Source organism: Dermacentor albipictus, chromosome 4, assembly GCF_038994185.2.
Source record: "Dermacentor albipictus isolate Rhodes 1998 colony chromosome 4, USDA_Dalb.pri_finalv2, whole genome shotgun sequence".
Classification (NCBI taxonomy): domain Eukaryota; kingdom Metazoa; phylum Arthropoda; class Arachnida; order Ixodida; family Ixodidae; genus Dermacentor; species Dermacentor albipictus.
This window is the reverse complement of record NC_091824.1, coordinates 97,383,291-97,406,772: the sequence shown is the minus strand read 5'-3', so window position 1 is coordinate 97,406,772 and position 23,482 is coordinate 97,383,291. Positions and strand designations below refer to the sequence as shown.

Below are 23,482 nucleotides of genomic sequence, written 5' to 3'. Positions count from 1 at the left end.
ATAAATTTCAAAGCAATCACTATTTTTCAAGAACGTGAAGGCAGCAAGCATCAGTGCACAGGCATAATCATTGCGAATTGTTGCTTTTTCAAGGCAATTTGCTGTTCAATAAGGTGAATTTGCAAAGTCACACAGCTCGCTTGAAGGCAGGAGAACAAAAGCCCAGGAAAATATATGTACTACTCATCATCACCATGCTCGCTGGCCGAGCTGCTATATTTGCAGCTTCCGTAGCGAACTATAGCGTTCCCTTTTTCTGCAGTCATTGTGTGTAGGAAACACACTGCTAAAAACCTCCTGCTGCGCTCGAAAGAATGCATAGCATGATCCTGCTGTCAGGTTGGAGGCATATCTGGTTCTTAGCAGTGCTTTCTCGTGCCACACGGATGCCTACGCACCCCTAGCGCAGCCTTAGTTTGAAAGGGGCAAGGGCTTTCCTCGCATTTGACGCTGTTTTCCGTTCTGCTTCGGAAAAGAAAAGTGTACCGGAGAGCGGAAGGAACAAATCAGGTGCGCGCAAACGCTGCATAAAAGGATCGCGCACGTAGGAAGCAAGTAAGACCGCAGCGCCGGCTTGCGATCACTACTTTCATCGCAGATCACGCACTCTGAATGTTAAAAAGATGGTTGTCGTCTGGTGCAGAACACGTCTTGCTGCCACGACTGCATGCAAGTATGCCAGGAAGCACCGGCAACGGGGACGCCACCGGAAATTGAATGCACCTCAGTCGGTTCCTGCTGCCTCATCCTCCTGAGTTGAAGTCTTTGAAGCAGCCCACGGTGTTATCGACCCCGAGTTTGACCACATCTTTTATATTTATTTGTTGATTTTTGTCTACGGGCACGTTACTTTCAACTCGATTGGATAAAAGATAAAAACTGAAGCAGGTGCCAGACGCCCAGTGAGCTGGAGTGCAACTATAAGGGCCTTATCATCGGTATGAAGAAAAGCTATCTCAGTTTTAATAACAGAAAATGGATTGTGTTATAGAAAAATTCACATCCAGCTTGTTTGTCACAAGCACACCGCGGCCACAAGATTGCAAATAGCCCAATCACAAATTACTTGAGTACTAAAAGAAAAAGTCTAGTGTTAAATAGTGTATCTATCCGGTGTGTTTTCAGATAGAATATACATAGTGCGCTCCTCCTACGCGAATAAAAAAAATAAAGGGTAAGGAACCACAGTGGACAAAGGTGGACATGGCCTTAGTTATCGGTCGGTGTTCAAATAGTAAAGTTCCTTAATCAATTGAAATAAGAATACCTTCGAATATTGTGGCAATTATAGGATGTTCTCTAATGTCTAAAAAAGTTAAATACATAGCTTGCGTGATGTACATGTGACAAAAAGGCTTATTTAATTTATTCCTGCATATATTTCATGCAATCTGATACTGCGCGCTCGCTCAACTGTGCAGTTTGCAAACGACGAACAATTTTCTCCATTTTCTGGTGCAATTTCACAATGAGTGTAATGGAACAAATACCTACAGGTCACGACACACAGGCAGAGTGTTGTATTCATTAAACTGTTAAACTACCAATGAGCCAATGAAATGCATGTATCCTGGACGCCGCCTGCATATCTGTTATATCTCTAGTCGCTGAGCAGCTTTAAAGATCCTCGAATATCTACTAACAAGCTTACCTAGTCACATTACTACCGCACCACACGTCGGGTTATTAGACGCAGCCGGTATAGGGTTGGATAAATGAAAAAATGGTTTGCCTCAAGTGCCTGGAGGGGAATAAAAGTGAACGTCCAAGTCATGTTGGCACAAACGATTCTTATAATGCTTTTTTAAACATTACAGTGCAGGTGATCTGAGGAAAGTCAACACCAAGGATACTTTGTGAAAACTATGCTCGCATTCTAAGAAGCATATATATGGGGATTTTCTATTCACTTCAGTGGACTTTTCTATAGAAATCTATAGCTGTCCATTATATGCCTTCGCAACAATAGAAATAAAATGAAGTTACGTTCTGTGCCTTGGCGTCGTCCTTAGAAGTGCGGCTGGCCTTTAGAGCTGCCTTTCGAAGCTGATTTAAAATGTCAGCTTTGGGGCAGATCTGAAAAACAAACCAGGAAAATCAAGGGGAAATTTAATGCAGGAAGGCTTAGTTGTCACCTAAGACAGGAAATACCATTAAATGAAAAGGGAAGGAATTCCCGTAACATCATAAGGTACCGCAGGCTTAAAGAGAAAAAGTAATATTAGGTATAGGTGATTAACAAGAAGGGAAGATGTCATAATTCCTCCACCTCGGCCTTGCCCTCCTTTTCTTCACCGATGCTGTTTTGCACTTTCTGGGAGGCTCATTAACTTTGGAGCTGTACCCCTCGATTTCTGTAGTGGAAGTACGCTACAAATAAATCTACCGGCTGATATTTGTAGCGTTCAGTCTAGTAAGTGAACTCACCACAGTAATGTTTTGAAACTTCGTGCGTTTTTTCGGTGACCTAACCATCGTCTAGAGGGATGCCGTTGAAACGCGCCCCATTATATAGCTAAGCGCGACAGGTTTTTGCGCTTTCACCACTGCATGGTCTTTTTCTATTGCGCGGTGAAGGCAATGACGATTTTGATTTCTCTCGGATCTATTCCGCAGTGGCAGCAATTTCTTTGGTGACTGCGCCTTCAAGTGATGTTGAGGAGCAAAAGCCACAAGAAGCGAGGAAGACCCTGTCAGAATAGGATGAGAAAAAAATGTTTGCCTAGAGTATCCTACGCTTGTTGTCACTCAAGGCTTACTGCCTTCTTCACATATCGCCGACCCAGTCGTTCGCACGCTGCACCCTCTCAAGTTGTAGCAAAGAAGTCACGCAGCTTTTTTGCAATGTGTCTCCTTGCACACGAGAAGCGACAACACATGGAATAGGGACGTAAGGAGGAAGCATGGCATAAAAGCGCTTGCGTCTTTCGCTCCGTGTCTGTGTTGCGCTTCGTGTCCGTGCCTCTTTTCCAGGCAGCGTGGTTCTACCTGTGCCACTGTCGTGATACACGTGACTGGATGGAAGAAAAGTGAGCCCTTGAATAGCTAGCTCGTCATGAATGCTTGGTAACTATCTTTTTTTCGAGGGGCTATGCCCACCTCTTCGAAAGAACAGATAATTACGTCTCGCCTGGTGCGTTTTAATGAAAATGCCGCGATTTTGAAGACGCTCCCGGAAGGTCGTTTTCTTCACCTTTCTAAGGCGCGAGTTAGCTAGAATGGTGCAGGGAAATGTGCATTGGCCTAAAAAGCACTTAATTGCACTTCGGATATCATATGGCACGTTTTTTAAGCTTTCTTTTTATCTTAGCTCTGCTTCTTCGGTATATCTGCGGGTTATCACCGTCAAATTGCAGACGCCGGCCAGCTGTAGAAGTCAGTTTCGCATTAATTGAATGAAGGCGTACCGGTTTCCGATGTGGGGATGTTATAATGAGTCGAATGTGCTGTTGCTGGCATTAACCGCATGGTCGATAGAAGCCTACGAGCGCTTTCGCTTTTAAAGGTGAGCGGAACGAAATATACAAGAAATTGTGTTGACCCCCCCTCCCGCAAAAAAAAGAAGAAAAAGAAGAAAGAGAGACGGGGTATGCTGCGCGCTGTCTGTCTCCTGACAACCGAGTGAACATGCGATCAAGTATGCATTAGTCGAAACATGTTATCGATCGGTCGCGTCTCTTCACTGCCCGTTAATGACTGGTGAAGATGCATGGGAAACGACCGGAAGCTTTTAGCACGCCATCAGGCGTTAATAGACCCATATAAAGGCTTCTTGCTATGAGGAGCATACTTCAATTGAGTTAGGGCACCTACAGAAGTAGTGTCTTAGGAAACAACTCGAGCGTCCGTAACGCCATGCCATGGTATAATAGAACACAAAGCGCACTTTTTAAGTGCTTCTCGTAGGAAGGCTAGGAGGGTAGGCTAATGTGAAGAAATTAAATTCATGAGATACTTTCCCTACCATCGACATAAAAAAAAGCTGTATAAGTAAGAAAAAATAAATAAATAACAAGACGGTAAGGAGCTACTAACAATTAAAGAAGAATGATCCACAACAGATACGTCATTCTACATTTCACGTCTGTTCATGCCGCTAACTGCATGATGCGGGCACTTTATATTCTTAATCCAATGTCGCAAGAGTAAACCGTGTCCTAAATGGATGATATATTCAAACGCAAGATACGATTCAGGTTCAGTCCACAGTACAGATGTATTGCAATGTTAGTCCCTTCATGCATAACTGTACAGGAGTAGTCATCACAAACCGTCTTCTAATATTGTGTCTGTAAAGAAGCCTTTTAAAAATATATTCGCCTCTTGCTACGAAGGACTCACTAGCCATCGTCGAATAAATTTTTGTATGTTAAAAGGGCGCTTGCTGAATTATTTTTTGTAAACGTTCTTTGTTTTCTATGGCCTGTTCTGAGAATTCATGAAGCACATTTTAGAGTTCTTGATTGTATAAACACATCAACACTCAGGAAAAGTGGAGCATCTTCTGTGAAAAGAACTATTCCTATATGCCAGTTCCAGTCAAAGCCTGTTAATTAGTGTGTCATGTGTCATGGGGCATTTGCTGTGTAGGCCATTTGTTTGGGCCTTTGCTTTAGATTCCTCAGCACTGGTTCTGTATTTTTGATGGTGGGCACATGGTGCTGGGTTATCAAGTTTCATAGCAAAATTGTGAATGCGCTGCCTATTTTGTGTTGCTAGATTCGGGGAAGCTTGGCCGCATGCGTGCTATGCACTGCTGGAGCAAAGTTTTGAAAGACATTTGGAATTGTTAGTGAAACCCGTCCCAATGGTCTCGTTTTCTTTTTGGTCCCGTGTATTGCACTTCACCTTTGCAGATATGCCTCACCAACAGGGCCAAATGAATGTTCTTCTATTGGTTAACCGATCTATTCGCTATCGAAACAAAGCCCGCTGCTATCGGGTTTCTAGTTTTATCTTCCGAACAGTATTCAACAATTAGCATGGCTAAATTGGTAAAGAGTGGAAAAAAATATTTGATCCTTAGTCCAGAAGTGTTGCCATGGCTGTACTTCATTGCGTTGTGAAGTACGTCTTAGTGAACATTATCACATAAGGATTGTAGTAAAGATGTAATTGACGACAAACGCGAGGCATTTTACAGCGAATCTGTTAGCCCCTCATTGGTTGGAATTTTTCGTGTTAATGCGCATGGGTGAAAAATGTTGGCCGATCCCGGAGGTTGTACGATACCGAGCCGACCCGCGGCGTAGGTGAGTCAGACTTCAACCACTCAGCAAAGGGAGGCGAAAAGTGTATACATTCTTTAGAAGTATGCATAAAACATACAGCATGTCATTTGTTTCAATAAAGAACAAGCACAAAACAAGCATCCGAACCTCATAATTGAAGATAAGGTGTTCCTGATAACAATGTCAACCACGTAATGGTCCCCGCATACGTTTCCCGGTAAATGTTACTGTTGCGCAAGCTGCTGCGGCAACGGAAGCTTGCGACATAAGGAGCGACGTTATTAGCCTTTAGCTATAAGAAGACCAGCCCATCAATTGATCTCATTGTTGTAGCAGCATCGCTGTGGGGAGGCAACGCATAGTTAGGACTCCCAAGGAGCAGCGTGAATACGAGGTGTGGCAAGCGGAACAAGAAACGGCAATACGACTAGCGGCAGCGTGCTGTCAAAACTATCATTAGTCCCATTACTACCATTACTCTAAATTACCATTACTACCACTACTCTAAAGCAATAAAGCAATGAATGCCCCCCCCCCCCCCCCCTCGGCAGTTGCAGTGCTGGTTTTCATCAGCTTCGCGGGACAACCACTTTTGCAGTGCTGGGATGGCGAGTCAATGTTTTTGGTTTGAGAAACAGACGCAACATATATCTGTTCAATATACCACCGTTGGCATCGGGCTAGCCAACTTCTCTAAAAAAAAAGAGTTTGAAGAATTCACTTCGGGGCTCAAGGGAGGGGGTAAGGGGGTGGAGATATCGAGTACCCACTGTTAATAAGTATCTCGAAACATCCACCGTACATTTCTATATCCATCTTCTTGCAAGGTCCCCCTTAGCAGCTACTGAATTCTTCCCTTGACAGCAACTAGAAACACAGAGCTTTCGGAAGACAATGCAGTACTTTCAGCCTCAAAGGCGGATTCCCGAAACAAAGTAATCCCTGGTGTGTGTCGCACCGTCCATCCTGACGAAAAAAAAAATCAACCCCACGCTGAAAAAAAAAACGTCGCCATCGATCTGCATCCTGGCGCAGCGTGTACTGAGGCTGCGCCTCCATTACCTCCAGCAGCCACCACTAATGCACCATCCACTGAGCACAGCGAAGGGGCGTGCACGCCCGATAACAACGCGTTTTTTTTTTTTCAAAAGCCACACACTATATTTTGCGGCCTCAAAAGCGCGACGGCCAAACTCACACAAAGTCGGTGATCCCCCTTTCCATAGCCATAAACCGGCACCTTAAGCTTTTGCAACACCTTTACTTCCTGAGGTTTCTGACGTCTGTTGAGAAAAGTTTTTTCTTTTGCTAGAAGAAAAAAAAATGCGAAAAAAATGCGAAAAAAGTTCGAGCCACAGAAAAATAAATTAGCTTAGAAATTACATACGTTGGCAAGTTAGCAAAAGGATTCAGGTTTGGAAAAATGTACACAAAGACAACATAGCGCCCCTAATTCCGTCGTTGCCTAGTTATCCCATAGCAAGGAGGCGAAATTGCCTGGCCTATGCATGGAATTTAATTCCCTGGTAGCATCATGCAAAAACCCAGATTGCGAGTTGGTATCTGATAAGACATGCGGGATCCTGCTTCTGGGCATAGTATTGGGTGTTAAGGCTAAGACAGAAAAAGAAGTTCACGCATGCTCACACACCTATTATGCTTTATTGCTTTGCCTCTCTTTGGCCACTCATCCACGGATGCCGCAGAATAAAAAAAAAGGAGCAATGAAGAAGATGAAGAAACGTTATGCGATCACGGGCAGCTTGCAATTAGATAAGAGACAATTCTTGTGAGTGCTTTGTTATATTACCGTGCACAATTGTTGACTAAGTTTCATACAAAAAGCTGACAAATTTGAACTTTATTTTTATTTTATATCTTCTAGTAGCAACTTCTCATATTACCCTTTATTTGGAGTTACAAATTCTACATAATATGAACGAAAGTGTAAATTCCGTAGGATACCACTGTATCATTTAGCAGATAACTCCGGCATAGTTGCATGCTGATACAGTCGTGAAATGTTCATGGAAAAACGCTAAACCGGTTATCAAATGGACGCCTAAGCCTCGTGGATCAATTTCCTGCTCGCTTTTGTTTTTTAAGTACGACATTCGACGTGTCACTTACTACGACAACAAATAATAAAAAAACATCTCAAATGTGCGACCCAATCGATACTGACAAAACACGGAAAACATTTTGAAGGCTCCTCTGGTGCTTTGTTGTTGGAACAGGAGTACACGCGGTGCTCACAACAGTGACTGCGCTACGGGTTCATAGGTTACGTAGTGTTGTGTTCCGCTCGAGGGTTAGGGAGAACCGTTAGTCGGATCTTAAACGGAGACATGAGCTGTCGAAGAACGTCTCCTATCTAAAAATTTCTTTTGAAATGTTTGCTGCATATAGCGCCAGCGCCTCCTTATGCGTTAACACATTTCACTTATTCTACCGCCTAAGTCACAGTGGTGAATGAAGGAGAAATCAAGTTGTGATAATTAAACAGACCCGCAGGTCGTTTGCTGTTTGACCCGCTCTAAGGTTGCGATCTCCTTCGCCTCTTAGGTACTAAAATGGCCGCGCTACGTGTAGATGAAGAGTTGCCGCTGCTCAAATAGTGAAACAAAATAAAGAAATGCGTGTAAACATTTCATTAGACATCATTTCTTGACGTGAAGAGATTTTGCATCGCTCACGCGACGTGCATACAATTCTACATCCTGCTCCAGAACTTCAGCTGTAAAGATCTGAAAAAGAACATTGATTGTTTCTATTAGCTTTACATCGACACGAAACGTTAAGGTAGTTGGCGTCAAGACGAAGCTGTTGTAGAGAATGTGTTGGTGAAGACCTAAAGAAAAAGTGCCAAGACAGAGATCAATAACACCACTAGTTACTTCTAAGCTGATGCCACTGCCTTCGGTACCTGCTCTGTAATACATTCTGTAAGATCATATTGTTGCCGCACCCTTTGTGCAGTAATCTATCGCCGGCAGAGAGTGCGAGCGAAGGGCCTTTCGTATATGGGTCCCTTGGGGAGTCGTGAGACGCGAAAAGAGGGGTAGTAATCTATTGCGATCATTTACAGTGCCCAGAAAGTGCTTTAAGACATCGCTGAGTCAATCACATGACCCATCCGAAAGAAAACATTTTTTTCTGTAGGAATATATGCATCCCATGAGTGCTATTGAAATTTTTCGCTCGGGAACATGTGTTATTGTCGATGTTAGTATGTATCTTCTTTTGATGCCGTCAAATCAAATCTCTTGAGGGAAGCGTTGAGGGATTGTATTCATGAGCGAAGACAGGCGTGGAAGAGAGCAATGAAGTGAAATGAAGATATATACAGCTGCGACGGCAACAGTTTATTCTTTTACGTTTTTCATACTCATAATTCCCTGTTGTCTCGTTTTTTTTCCCGCAGGAATCAAAGAGAAGGTCGCGACAGCGAACTGAGAAGGGCTGCAGAAGGCAAGCTTACAAACTTGTACATGTATTGCGCAATCGACCTCTTTACGCGCTTTCTTGATTTCTTCCCTGCACTTACATTTTCGCGGAGCAGTATTTCCCCAACTCCCTTTCTATCGTGGTATTTCGGCAGCGATTCCGAGGCTCTTGCTTGCAGAAGAGGTCTCGCAATCTGTAAATGTCCAGTATGCCCCCACGCTCCCAGCCAGTTTATTGCTTTTCTTCCTCTGCTGAGTTTAGAAAGTACCCCCGAATGAATAACCCCGATTCGGGGCACGAACCTGTGCTTGAGTTGGCACTGCAGAGATCTGTCAATCTGTTGTTCGAGTCGCGGCTCCAGCACTCGGGCGCTCAGCTTTTCCTTCGTTTCTTTTTGGATCTCCTTACTTTTCATACCATTAAAAAGCATTTGTTCCTTTTTCGGCAACTCGCGTTTTATGTCTAGCTTTGAGTGACAGTGCCATTGCAGAGGGCTGTGGATGCGAAGTGAGGTTTTGAAGAAGGATCTTTCCTTTTTCTCTCATTCGAAATCGAGAAAAGGGCATCCTACTTAAATACAAAGCAACAGCTTTAGCGCATCACGACAAAGGCACCTAGAGTGAGGCATGTGGAATTGTGCGTATTTGCAACCTCATGGTCTAAATGAGAACGAACTGCGTTAAGAGTGGTGAGGCAAAAGTGCTCGTGTTGCTCCTTAAAGTATTATACTTAGTGAAAAAAAATAACAAAGGAAAAAGAAAGCAAAGCAACGAGACTACTATTTCCTTGTGCAGACAGTGCCCAGTCAATAAAAGGTTCTCTAGAGAAAGCACTCTAATAATTAAAGTACAGGGAACTCTTTCATCTTGCCGGCACCCTGCTACTCGCTTAATATGTATGAAACTAGCGAGAAAGTAAAAATAGAGTAAACGCAAGGATGTTAAAATAGAGTACATGGTTTGCAACGAGGGATAGTGGTAGGTTCGATGAAGATGTATAAGGAAAGAAGCGCAAATGCTTGGCTTGTCACTTATTTCCGCATCCGAACTCTGTTTTCCTGAACGTTTTGCATTCGTCAGTCCTATTTTCATATTCGTGAAAATTGGAATTTCTTAATTCCAGGATGGTGTATCAATTGACAAAGTACATACAGTGAATCTTTAGCTTCAGCAGTGTTTGCAAGAAATATTGAGAGGTTTTCTGTCCTCGTTACCCCGTGCAGATGAGTAGGCCAAAGCAAATTATTGCTCAGGCTGACCTCTGAATTTCTGTGTATAAGTTCATCTCTCTCGCTCTGTGTGTGGGTGTGTCTCGAGTTTTCTAAATTGAGACAGATGATGCAAGGGGGCACGCATATTGGCACTCACCTGTGTCCACTCTCGTCATCCATCTCTTGTATTTGTGCTTGAAGGCTCAAGGATGGATTGTAAGGTTAGACTGCGTTCCGACTACGTACTTATTGCTCTGTATCGCAAAAAAAAAAAAAACGCAAACGAAGGAAAGCGACAATTTCGCTCATACCGCAGTTCAAAGTTAGTCACGCTCGCACGAAACGTAAGCAAAAAAAAAGAAAAAAGTGGAGGACGCTTAAACTTTGCCTTTAAGAGTGGAACACGATAGCATGCAAAAATCTCCTAGTGCGTCTCGTGCTTAACGGCAACCGCATCCTTTCTAACCGTAATGATTACCGGGAAGCGCTGGCGGCCAACAGTATGCACGAAGACAAGCTTCCTCGTAGGAACGTGGCCTCTTGCCACGTTCCTAAAAAAAAGGATAAAAGGACGAAAAAGGACGAAAGGATACGGGGCAGTATTTCTAATTCATAAGGACTTAGCGGGCAGCATTGCTGAATTTCATAGCATTGCTAACTGGCGCTAACATACGGGGCAGAAACTTGGAGAGCGACAAAGAAGCTCGAGAACAAGTTAAGGTCTGCGGAAAGACCGATGGAACGAAGGGTGTTAGGCGTAACGTTAAGAGACAAGCAAAGAGCGATGTGGATGAGAGAGCAAACAGGGATAGCCGATATTCTAATTGACACTCAGAGAAAAAATGAAGCTGGGCAGGCATTGTAAAGGATGGATAACCGGTGGAATAGTGGAGTTACAGAATTGGTGCCAAGAGAAAAGAAGGGCAGAAAAAAGGACGGCAGAAAATTAGGGGTGGTGATGAAATTAGTATATCTACAGGCGGAAGTTTGAAACAGCTCGCACAAGAAAGGTGTAATTTGAGGTCGCAGGGAGAGATCTTCGTCCTGGAGTTGACATAAGATAGGCTGATGATGATGATCATGATGCTACGGGAAGTAATCGAATTCCACGCAAACGACTTGCAGCGTTTACGATGCTAGCGATAATGACCACTGCCTGCAATAATAGAAATGCCCGATTTGCAAAATTTACGAGGACCATTTCAGCACAGCAATAAACAGAGAAAGTATTTTACAGTTTTTACAACAAAAAGCATATCTGGCCTGAAGAATAAGGCAGTGCAATGGCCAACGTGCACACTGCCTAAATCACATAACAATGGCGCCGAAGCTGCGCAGAGTGGCATTTCAAAACAAGCGGTATTCGCTTACAAGTCACGTCAGCTGTTTTGATCTATGTATTTCTTTGTTTTATTCAATAAGGAAATTTATTATGCCAAATAATATATTCAATACTTTACGTGTTGGTAAGTTGTCACAGAAAATTTTCATAGCGAGCGGGCTGCTGCACTGCATTGCGTCAGCGTGGCAGTTTCGTTGATTTTTATCTAATTCTACTACTCTTTCGTTCCACGTTGTTAGGTCCCAACAAGTCAAAACGCACAATTGCATAATCAGCATAACACAGCGTGAAGTGCTGTTTGGAGGGCACTAGGCTTCAACCAACAGGCACAGTTAGGCGAAGTCAAATTAGCGTAACCGCCCCGGCAAGTACAGGTGGTGACTCGCCCAATCAAACGCTGTCCTCGTTTCGAAGAGGTGAATTTCGCTTGGTTTCAAAGCAAATTTCATTTCCTACCATGAACAGTTTTTCTTATCTCATTGACAGACAGGAGGCGAGGAACCTAATAAAGTCCTAAAGAAGGAACCTATAGAATGTTTGCGGCGGGGCCGAGCTAGTGCAGTGAAAGTATATAACCGCTTTAAAAGAGTGGTGCCGGCATCGGCGATTGGTCCGATTTTCCTTAGATAGCATGCGGTGGCACGTCTGTGATTGCAGTTGCGGTCGCGTGCAATGTGGTGCGGAAAATTCCGCCGGAACGGATGCTCAGTGAAGATTCCACAGGGCGATGTCTTATACGTTACTGAAAGGGCATGCCAACATTAAACTGCCACGCAAAATAGTTATTGTACGCAAAGACATCAATTCTCGCCGGCAGTTCCGACTAACCATCGCTGGAGCAAACAGTGGACAACTCTCTTCTATTGCTATCTGGTATGGCGTGGCTGCATTAAAGAAAAAAGAAACAAAAAGAAAAAAAAAGGAAGAAGGAAATAAAAAGTTTTTTGTTTTTTTTTCTGCATAATATTGAATCTTCAGTGCGTACATTTCACTTTTACGTGAAGAGCTCCCGCGGTTTCCTGGCGTCGCGTCACACACAGGAGAACTAGACGGAGAACGGAAGGTAAATGATGACAAAGATCTAAAATAGGAAAAAAAATGACTTTTTTCCCCCTTTTTTGGCCTACTCGTGCATAATTGGTGTGTAGATGTCACTTTGAGATAGGATCTTGTCGCGGTTTTTGGGCTTGTGACAGACAGGCCAACCAGGTGGAGCCTCGAAAATTCCCCACGTGTACGTATACTGGGAGATCAGCCTAACCTGCCATTATGAGGAGGTGGTCGACAAATCAAGGTTGTGGTGTTCTTCGGAGTGAAAAAAACGAAGAAAAAGCCAAAGAAGCCTAACGAAAGGCTTTGTGGCTGATGTCAAGAATTTAAAGAATGGCGTGCTTTCTGTTTGAGTCCTTTTAACCCTTGTGGTAAACGTTGGAACATTTCTCGAAATGCCATTTTTCCTTATTTAAATTATTCGATGTCCCTTTTCTAGGAATCTACCGGACCGATTATAATATATTTTCAACTTTGGTACTTTGTACTGTTAGAAATCTCTCCTAAAATGTTAAATGATCTTTTTTATCAAATAAATAAAAAAAATTATATCGAGTTCTTATTTTATAGTTAATGCAAGCCTGTGCAATATTACGCGAAATGTCTCTCAGTTCGGTGAGCGTAGGTAGTCGCGTGCTAAAAATACAGGTAACGAAAACATCTAATACTATATTCACTTACATCTTTGGAGCCGTTAAATGAAGCTTAGTGTGCACATGTGTGTCATGCGCCTAAACACCTGAAAACTCCAACTAAATAATCAATTTTCTTACTTTAATGAAATATTCAAGGCGCAATTATCGCGCTACGATATTTGGCAAAAATGATATCATACAACCTTTAGGAACAAGTAGGCTCCTATATTCGCCTCTGATACTTCGAATATTAGTGTTCGTTACGTCAAATCACCTGAACCTTTTCCGCCAACACCGTTTGCTTTTCCCCTTGCCCCCAAAATTAGTATGCTTTGACACATAAACAACTTGCCATACAGACAGTGCACGCTTTACGGAAAAGTACGAACAGTCACATTAGCGGAAAACCATCCGCGGAAAGCGGCTTCCTTCGCAAAACATACCAGCGCTGGCATGACTACAGTATCCGCCGGCCCTGCCGCAGCGGAACCCATGTGATAGCTTCACTCTGCACTAGAATTATGGCCGAGTGGGGCGCCACCCCAATAGTGCGACCGCAGTAATGAGGTGATAGGGTGATGTGGATGAAGTCGACCTTCGCCAGGACTCATCACACAGTTGATTAGCCCTGGCAAAGCAAAGACGGGGACTGTTTGACGAGGTTGAGCAATGTGTAGTCCGTCGCAAGGCCATTCTATGTGAATGAACCGGCTGTTAATCATGGAGGCACTCTGTAGGCAGAGCACGGCACGTTCCGATAAGTAGCCCCGAGACCCACTGTTTTCGCGGCTAGAGAATTCTGCCGCCTGGTGAAATTCGCGGCATGCGTTATGTCATCGGCAGCGCACAGCGCGGGATTTCCACCTTTTGCTGTCGTGTCTCTGGCACGTTTTTATTGCTTCACACACGGTGACCTCGCGTAACTATTAGTCGTATTGTCACATCACAGAACCATGTGGTATTGTGCTAGTCACAAACGTTTTAACGATATAAGTGAAGCTATGTTTTCATAATATATAATAACCAAAGCGCTGTGCGGTGACGCTATAAGAAGTTATTGCGCACAGCACATCTTGCACTGCGAAATTTGCATAGCCCTGAGAGTTAAGGTTGAATGTCTAAGCAAGTTAAATAAATTTCGCCGATTGTTCAAAACTGCAGCCTGAAGCGGGGATTATGTATTTTTTTTTTGCTTACTGAAGTGAGACCTACGGTCCGCCTTCACCTCAATTCTTCCCACCTTTATTATTCATAAATAATACTTTCTTCCAGTAACTTTGACTTCACGTAACTGTTATGCAAAGAAGGAGAGGTGTTGCTTACCTTTGGATTAATATCAGAATTGTACTGTGATGATTGCCAGTTCATTGAATCATCACGCCCCGAAGAAAATTCCCAGGTACCGCTTTACGGGTTGTTGGCTTTTCATACCCAAATAAGGACTATGTGCTCTAGGAACTTGTTGCGGTACGTTTTGTGTACCTGGAAACAACTTAGCGTAAAGATAGGCAAATTTTAACAAGGAAGGGACTTATTTTAAGTCCCGTCCAAGTTTTCCTTATATTCAGTCAAAGACACGTGCTTGCGTACCCCCTCCCCCCCAACACGCACGCACGCACGCACACACACACACACACACACACACACACAAACACACACACACACACACACACACGCACACGCACACGCACACACACACACACACACACACACACACACACACACACACACACACACACACACACACACACACACACACACACACACACACACACACGTCTTGAATGAAAACATAGTCGGCACCAACATCAAAAAGTGTGTTTCTGCAATCTTTCTTTTGTTATCAGTACTTTCGTTCAGTTATCTATAAGATCCATGAAACTGATATTAGAGTTGACGGTCGGTTGCACTGGAATGAAACATTCACGCAGTAGACCTGAAGTCAGCCTGCAACGTTAATAATTTGAAACCCGGCTGAGAGCAAATCTCACTTTTGTGACAACAGACCAAGAAAACCACATGGCTTTAGTGGAAGGCAGTGTGAAAACTGCCCACCACATGCGCAAAACGTTCGCCGCTAATGTTGTCATGTGTCACACATGTTACTGTCATTTCGTCTAGAATGATTCCGGATATTTTACTTTGTAGCGTTGCACCAGCACCAGAGAATGCTGGGAGGATGGCCAGGCAGGTTCTCAAGAACCACACGTTCATCTGACGAAAAATGCGACAAAGGAAAAAAAAGAGACAAGTGCAGTTTGTGTCTTGTGAAAAAGTGATGAGTGAAAGTCTGAGTGACCCTGAACGTGTTCAGCTTTGAAGAGAAAACACAATTGTAGAAAAAAGAAACGATGAGGCTCTGCGCGGCCATAGCTAGGCAATGTAGGTGAGCACCGAAAGCCAACACCGTGAACTCTGTTTGGTGAGCCTAAAACTCTCAACACGAAAAGAAAGGAATAAACAAAGAGTGAAGGGAAATCGTTTAGACAAGGCCAGCCACATGTCGCGAGAGAGTTTAATTTTTTTCTTGAAGTATACTTGTAGGAAAATCAGGGCTTTCCGCAACGCAAATTGCTTCGTTACAAAACACATATCCAGCTTATACAAGTTGATAGTTTGTTTATAGTGCAGACATGACGCTTTAGCCTTTGTGCATTTATCCACCATTGCTTCTGGGATGTTTGTCAGTAATAAGTAAAGAAAAGGCGCGTTTCTTAAGCTCTTCTTCTTTTATATAATGTTGCCACGAGCCTGCGAGATATTTCACAAAGATGGCTTTGGTCACTGGCGGCAAGAAAACGATGATTGCAAAGATAACCGTTCCGCTATTATGGCAGTGATGCAGCTTCGCTTTGCCTCACTTTGTTACTGTGATAATTCTTTCCTAACCAGGCGGGCAGGAATACGGGCAGAACCACACGCTGTCCATGACGCAAGACAGAACTGTGGGGGGCGAGTGACAGTTACACCTAGAAGCCATGGATTATGAAACGATTAGCCCGGCACCCGGGGAAAAAAGCAGCAGCGCTGAAAGGCTGTCGTAACGAAGCAGTGATAGCACACCCGCGCCATATAACGCGAGACCGTTGACTTTCTGACGGGCTTGTTTTGGAAACGTTGTTAAGCACGCTAATTCTTCTAATTATTCATCCAATAAATTCTCGTATTTTCGACAAATATGGGTGGCCGGTAACTTCTGGCCTTTCATAGTGGGTAAGGCCTTCGTGTTGCTGATTAGAGATATACTAACTGGACAAGAATAGAAAAAGAGAAATATAGAGACAGCCAAATATTCCGGGAGTGTCGCGCGGCAGCTTTTTAAAGAGTCTGTGGGACCAATTAGGACAAAAAAAGAAGCCTCGTTCTCCACATTTCGAACAGTTTCTCCAAGTACATATTATGTTAGTTATGCTCTGCGAGTGTTTGCAATATTGCTTCCTGCAAACTCTTTATCACCTTGCTTGGTTTTTTCGACAGACCCAGCAAAATAAATAAAAGGAAATGAAAGACAGGGCGCACCAACAACCGGGCTGCATGGGTAATGGTGACAACATACGCTGACGGTGACTGAGTCGTCTGTAAAAGCAGAAGTCACATACGGTTTGGAAACGCCTTCTTCGAAAATAATGATGGCCGAGAGGACAAAGCCGTCGCTAGTGAGAGCGTCAACACTACCCGACGAGCAGTGAAAGTGCCCGGAAAAAGCACCACTGTAGAAAAATTACGCGATTTTTACGCGATATGTAGAAACTACGCCGGTTTACAGTACCTCTTTCACTCTACCGGTGACTCCTATTTATGGTTTTCGGGGGCATCCCACGACTGCGCGCATTTCCCTCCCAAATGCCGTCTCACGACAAATGTTGCCGTTTCATGTTATATCGATTCTTGTTTTCAAACAGGACGCTAAACAGCGCGATGGTCTAATATTTGATGCTGGTTCTCGCCAAAAACATGCTTCACAGCATGAGGTGCATTGCACGGGCCATTTTCACCATTTCTTCATCTCTGCGTTTATAGTTAAGTAGTTGCGAATTAAAGGGCGCAAGTTACTTTCGTGAAATGGTATTGCAATTGTATTTACCATTCGATGTTTCACTCCAGATATCTCAAGTGCTTCTTGCAATCGAATTTCAGCTCACAACAACAAAAACTGAGAAAAGCAAGCAATGGGAATAGGGGTTGCAATCACATTGTCTCCCTTAACTCGTGAACCAAAGAATTTGGACTTCAATCTAGTTGGCATCTACTCCTTCCAATCATTAGTGTCTATGTATATCACTGATACCCGGAGAGAAGGTTGTTGGCTTTTTTGCGAACTAGACTTGCGATATGGCCGTCGATATATGTAACTAGGCAGGTCATCTTGCAGGGAAGAGATAGCCAAGGTGTCGAACAGAACCTGAAACAGAACCGAACTCCGTACCCTAACCCTAAATTTAGCCGGAACTGAACACGAACCCGAACTCGCAACGGAAAAAAATGTAATCGCGCTTATCGGTTAAAACCGAAATGGTTCAAGCGTGTAGAAGGAAAGCGGGCGCTGAATCGATGAGCGAGTCTTCGTAACATTTATCGCTCAAGTCGGCGTACCCCCCTAACAGACTGTTACGACGAACGCTTGATTTCTATGCTCGGCCGTGTCAGTTGTATTCGTATTGCCAATTGTATTGGTATTGTAAATGCTGTTTCAGGTGCTTCATAAAATCGACATTTCTGTAGAGAGAGAGAGGGAGAGCAAATGCTAACTAAAAGGCAGCGAGGTTAACCAGGACTGAATCTGTTTGGCTACCCTGCACTCTGGAAAGGGAGGGAAAGATTAAATGTCCACTGGAGATATCGATCGGTCACTCAGTCCGGATCACAGACGGTGACTCGATCCGGTAGCTTTCAGATATCGCATCAGCGCCTTTGTGGCCTTTTGTAGCGGCGATATGCGAGACCATGGCTCCAAGATCTTGTTCAAGGTGAACGGTTTTCTATCTGACTGATTTAGAGCTGTGCAGAGGACATGTCTTTCATTTTTCAAAAGATTGGTGAAAGTAGTTAAGCACAGTGGATGATCTTTAGGCTCCTTGACACCATGGGCATTGCACTCGGCGCAATCTTCCATACCAATCATGCACGTGTATGCATTCGTGAATTCGACGCCCAAGCGTAAGTGGCACATCATTGTTTCTTCATTTCGTGGAAGCCCAGGTGACAGCCGCAGTTGAATAGATGGGTCGAGAGAATGCAAGCGATGTTGGGTGAATTCAGGTGTGCACCCCTTCTCCAATGCTATACGGTGCGCCAGCTTGCTTAAGCGTTGGGCTGCGTCAGTACGCGATAAAGGTACAGAAACAAAAATTGCTCCTTCGCGTGCTTTTGTAGTAGCTTCGTCGAGCTCGCAATTTAGCCATTAGGTAAGCCCGCTAATATTGCTAGCTAAATCGTAAAAGAAACACGCTGGAATACGCGGAGAGAGAGACAGAGAGAGAGACAGAGAGAGAGACAGAGAGAGAGACAGAGAGAGACGATAAGCTACCACAAGCTAAGCAAGGGGAAACGGACCAATCGCAGGCTCTGGCACCGCCATCCTCAACCGGTTATCTACTTTCACTGCACTGAGTCGGCTCCGAAACCCTCTTCGCTTGTGCACGCTTCTCGTCTTTCGTGGGCCAATTCGATAAAAAATTATATAGGTTGTCCATGCTAGTCGCTTTCAAAGCAAACAAAAATGACCTCCCATAAAGGAGGAGAGCTTCTCATTTAGCTGCTCAAACAACGCTTCGAGTCAGTATCCGATGCTTGCGTCGGCGGTTGCGTAAATTTGACGTCAGCAGATTGGAATAAAGTCAGAAAGGAAGAGTTTTACGTTATAGGTACGGCCCATTTTTCTGTCAAGGCTTTTACATTGGGAAATTCTGCTTAGTGCTTCTCCAAAGACTTTATGTTGTTTTTTCTTACTTAATATAGCCGTCTTCTGAGCACATTCCAGGAAAAACTTACGACTGTACTAGTGCACGTTTTCTGTATGTAGGGACTTCCCTATTTCTTAGATGTTTTTCATGATAGCACCGGTGTGTTAGGTTATGCTACTGTCGACGAACTTTACATAACGTCAGCTCCGGTTTGTACACGCGGGCATCATTGATACGCCTTGTAGCTCGCACAATGCAAATGCTTTATTCATCCAGCAAACATGGACAACCCCTACTATAACGAATTTGATCGCGTTTTTTAACGTGCAGCTAGAGTTCTCCAACTTTGAACTTTCACGATGCAGTATATTTACATCTTTATGTGCATGATAGTTCTCCAAATTCGTATTATAGACTGCGCCAATGAGCGCGAATTTGCAATGAAGATAAATTTAGAAAATTTTAAGAATGTTTCTTGTTCTAACCCACACACTTCAATCTTTATACAAAACATCACTCACGACAAACACAGCATATACCTTAAATGTTTTTGTCGTAACTCCCCTGATTCATTCAAAACATTTACGGTAAAATTTTTTCTTGACAGTGTGACTCGGGAGAATGACGAAAACTAGAAGCAGATGAAGACGATAATTGACTGGTTGTCTTCAAATTCAAAACCAAATCAGCCCAATGTGTTACCTTACCAAATTTACGTTTGAAGATGACGTTCTCTATTACATCTAATTGCAATATCACTTCGCGTTTTTTAAAACACAGACTAAATACTCAGGATGGCGTCTCAAGAAAAGCCGTAAGCTTGGAATGAACAATATTATTCCCAGTTTCCAAACGAAAGCATTCTTTAGCCTCGCCCCTGAGCAACCATTGGTCCATTTAGGAGCCAGCTTTAGATTGAGAGTTAGTTTGAATACAACAAAAAGGAGAAATCATTTATTTCAGCAGCCACTGCGCCAATATGCATGAAGTTTGTTGTACTTAAAAAAAAAATAAGCTTAACTGAAGTGACCGCATTCAGAAAACTTTTTCCTTTTGGGCCATCCTAAAAATTCCAAGAAATTATTCATTTTCAGGAATTTAACTAAAAAGCTTTCCACTTTAACTCAGCAATAAAAATTACATAACAGTTATGTAAACTGCGACAAAAATAGATCTAAAGCAAACGAAATTGATACGCTATACAGCGCTTTCAAATTTAGCACTCTTATGTAGGTAGGTCTTTTGGAAAGTTTGGAAATTAAAGCCTTTGTAAAGAGTTTAACTTGACGTAAATTAGAAATTCATATAGAATATGTGCCCGTTTTAGGTGCTCTAACAAATGCAATTTACTGAACTACAATATCGGTCTTTCGCCCAGAGTTACGGATTACAACCTGCGTGTTCAAATTTGTTTTTAAACTTAGAAACTTTTTGTAGAAAGCTTTATGCTCTATATCAAAATTATGCTTCCTAGGCTTTCTAGAGTGTATTTTCTCTCAAATGCAGCAAATAGTATTCAAATTAGTCCAGTGGTTGTGTCATAAAAGCATTTGTGCGTTTTGTGTATATTTTAATGGGCGTAATTGAAGTTAGTCCCAAGCTAAAGCTTCTTCTTAGGTTGCTGTGCATTGCAACAAACAGTACGACAAGGAACCCTTTACTGATAGTTATCCTACTGATGGTGTGTCGCCTGATCACCAGTTATCGCTCTATTTACAAAGTTAAGTTGAGAGCTGAGCTCCTATGGTGCTGAGGCCTTCGTGCTTCACTAAGCGGAAGTCATGCGATGTCTATGGCAATGGACTCTTTGGAGCAACGCGATTTTATCCTAATAGCTCCATTTTCTTTGTTGTAAGAGCTATTAAATTCCGCCATGAAGAAGCTCTTCTTCTATCTTCCCTATTTAACACAGAAGTTACGCTCAACATCGCAATTGCATCAAAAGATACTACGACACGGACTGGTTTACGTCCTTTGAATATACATGTGCCTCAAAGCTGGTTGTTATGCTGCTTGGGTATCGTGTACTATATTCCTTATTAGTATAAGCAAGGCTCATAGCGTAATTCAACTCCATCATGAACATACGATCAGACCCGGCCATCTCGTAAAATGACATATCTCTTAATAGTATACCTTTTCTTATATCTTGAACTAACCTTTACAAAGGAAACAGGGAGGAATATTTATTTGCTTATAAGTGCTATAAACAGTAAAACGGCACTGTTCTCTTTTTATTATACGCCACCAAAATGAAAAGCCTGCGAGAAAAGACAACACCGGGAGAATGAAATTGCCCAGGAATCTACTTTAAGGAAGTAACATAACCCGCAGGTCAATGCTTTCGACTGTTTGCATGAAGCAAGGACTGGAAAAAGAGGAACAGCAGGATGATTTTCCAAGGCACGTCTTCCTCACCGCAATCTTCGTTCCGATGAAAAGGCTTGCGCGTGTGCATAGTACACACGGCAGCAGCGGTTGGCGCCGCTATGAAGGAGTGGGGAGCTTTGCCCCGTGCCGCCGTCTTTATAAACTTGTTTTGAACTTCCTGTTTTTCTCGATTTCACGCCAGGAGAAGACCTCATCTTATTTGCATCTCAAATATTTCGTGAATTGGAGCTGTAATTTTTTTCAGCTGCTTCATATTTTTGCTTCCTACTGGTCTTTCTTCTTCGTCCTGCTATTATGACTCGTCGGTCGTTGCCTTGTCTCAATAGACCTGTGTGTTTTTCCATTGAATTTTCCGTTCTTCTCTTTGAGCCTCCATTGGCATTGCTACTATTGTTCCGGCAGATCTTGTGGCGTAATGGGCTCACCTGCTATTCCGAAGCAAGCAATCTCGAAAACGATGACGAGACAAAGGAAGCAGTGGCCCCGTCATGACAGTCCTGAAGCGTCAGCAGGAATGTCGTTAACTTCAGCAAACAAGCGTCGCCAAATTCGCTCAACACACCAATTTGCTTGTGGCGGCTGCCGTGCATGCACAGTCGACCGCAGAAGCTTATGGACCACGGGATCGCAGAAAATGTTGAATGTTGTTGAACAGTAGCCAGTAGTTATACCGTATATCAAAATGATGTTCGCGTGTACTAGTAGAGGCTAGAAATGGGAGTACCAGGCTGTGTTGTAAGACTGCGGATACATTCACTTTTTTATTTCAGATGACGTGCTTCGTAAAATTGTGTGGTGTCACTGTACAATGCCTCCACGCTAGCCTTAACACAGTGTGCATGCAACCGGATAAAAAGTTTCAGTGCTGGCTCTCGCAGCTAGGTAGGCTTTGCGAGCCTTTAGAAGCTGGCGGCCGCTAGTACCGCAGCTAAGCACCTGCCATTGCTTCATTGTCTGATTCTGTAGTCTGACGGTTTCGCATTTCTGTACTTTTTTTAACGTCAACAGTAGTCATATAAGAGCAATCCTTCGGCCAGTTCGTATATATCAGTGTAAAACAGTAGTTAAGAGCCTACCCGAGTTCACGACCAAGACATAGCCTTCAAGCCGAACACGTACCACATGCCTCATCATGGAGTAATTCGACGTGATGCAGTCACTACCAAACTACGACGCATTGTCTCATGTTCCCGATCAACCAGCCCTGAACAGCGTGCTTATCAATTTGCCGAAAAAGGGATGCTGACTTATTGAAACTCCTGCTCAACTTCATGTTTCATCCAATTGTTCTGTTGGCTGACATAACACCGTAAAGCACGTCTTGCAAGTGTCAAAAAAAGAAAAGTAAATGTCTGTGCTGTATCGGTTGCATGCGAGCTTTGTAAACCCGGTAAAAATTAACCGTTCTTCTTCTGCGCACTTGCAGGGGCATAATATGCCCTTTATAGCACAGTGAGCTCGCGAATTAAGATTTCGAGCATCCTCCACAATGATGTGCTTGCGCTTGCACGTCACAGAATAACCAGAACTCTTAGAAACAATGCTATCGCACACATCAAGAAGTAGGGGGCATTTTGTCGTTTAAGCTACCATTTCTGACGAATACTTTTCTTTGTTTTCTTATGTTGGCAAAGTTTATTGAGTTTAGCCTGGTATATATTTTGGTCACTTGGAGGCCAAAGAGCGCAGAATCGCCGGCATATTTCTGAGGGTGGGCGGTCTGGATGCACCGCGTGATGATTAGGAGAGGCAGTTAATACATTCAAGAAGGGATGTGGTGTGGGCTAGCTGGTGGCACATTCTCACTTTTCTTACACTGCTCTGTTTTGGAACATTGAACTGTTCGACAGGTGGTGAATACCCAACCGACAACATATGAGATACTCATGTGGTGCAATTTCTGGCCTCGATGGCCAGGAACGTCCCACCTGTGGCTACAGCGGACCACCACCACCACCAGCATCACCCCAAAACGAAGAATAGTGGACACGCAGGAGCGCAAACTAAGAATTGTTTTTTGTTTATTTCAGAAACGTTACTCTTACCGTAATATGAAAGAACTGATAACAGAATATCCCTTACCATGAGACATCACGCATGCGCATCGCCCTCTTTCTCAGTGCCACGCACTAGTTCTATATCACCAGTTCTATTTAGTTATATAGTTCTATTTCGTTCTATTTCTACTTCTAATTCTATTTCTTAGACTATCGGTTGGTTTGCTAACGCCTTCACCTCCACGTGTCGATAATACATGATAATCCTGGACAATC

The 23,482-nt window shown here is 43.4% G+C and overlaps 1 protein-coding gene across 8 annotated transcripts in view; it reads left to right on the top strand.

The window, feature by feature from the left end:
• The window catches only part of LOC135911416 (uncharacterized), a 989,518-nt gene that overhangs the window by 170,736 nt on the left and 795,300 nt on the right, over positions 1-23,482 (top strand). The window contains exon 3 of one of the 8 annotated variants that reach the window (XR_011514001.1): positions 8,656-8,705. The exons of 6 other annotated variants lie outside the window; for them this stretch is intronic. The gene's annotated coding sequence lies outside the window, so the exon portion shown is untranslated. Of the gene's footprint in view, positions 1-643; positions 791-8,655; positions 8,706-23,482 lie in introns of those variants that run through there. One more of the 8 variants, XR_011514002.1, reaches the window with a different exon arrangement.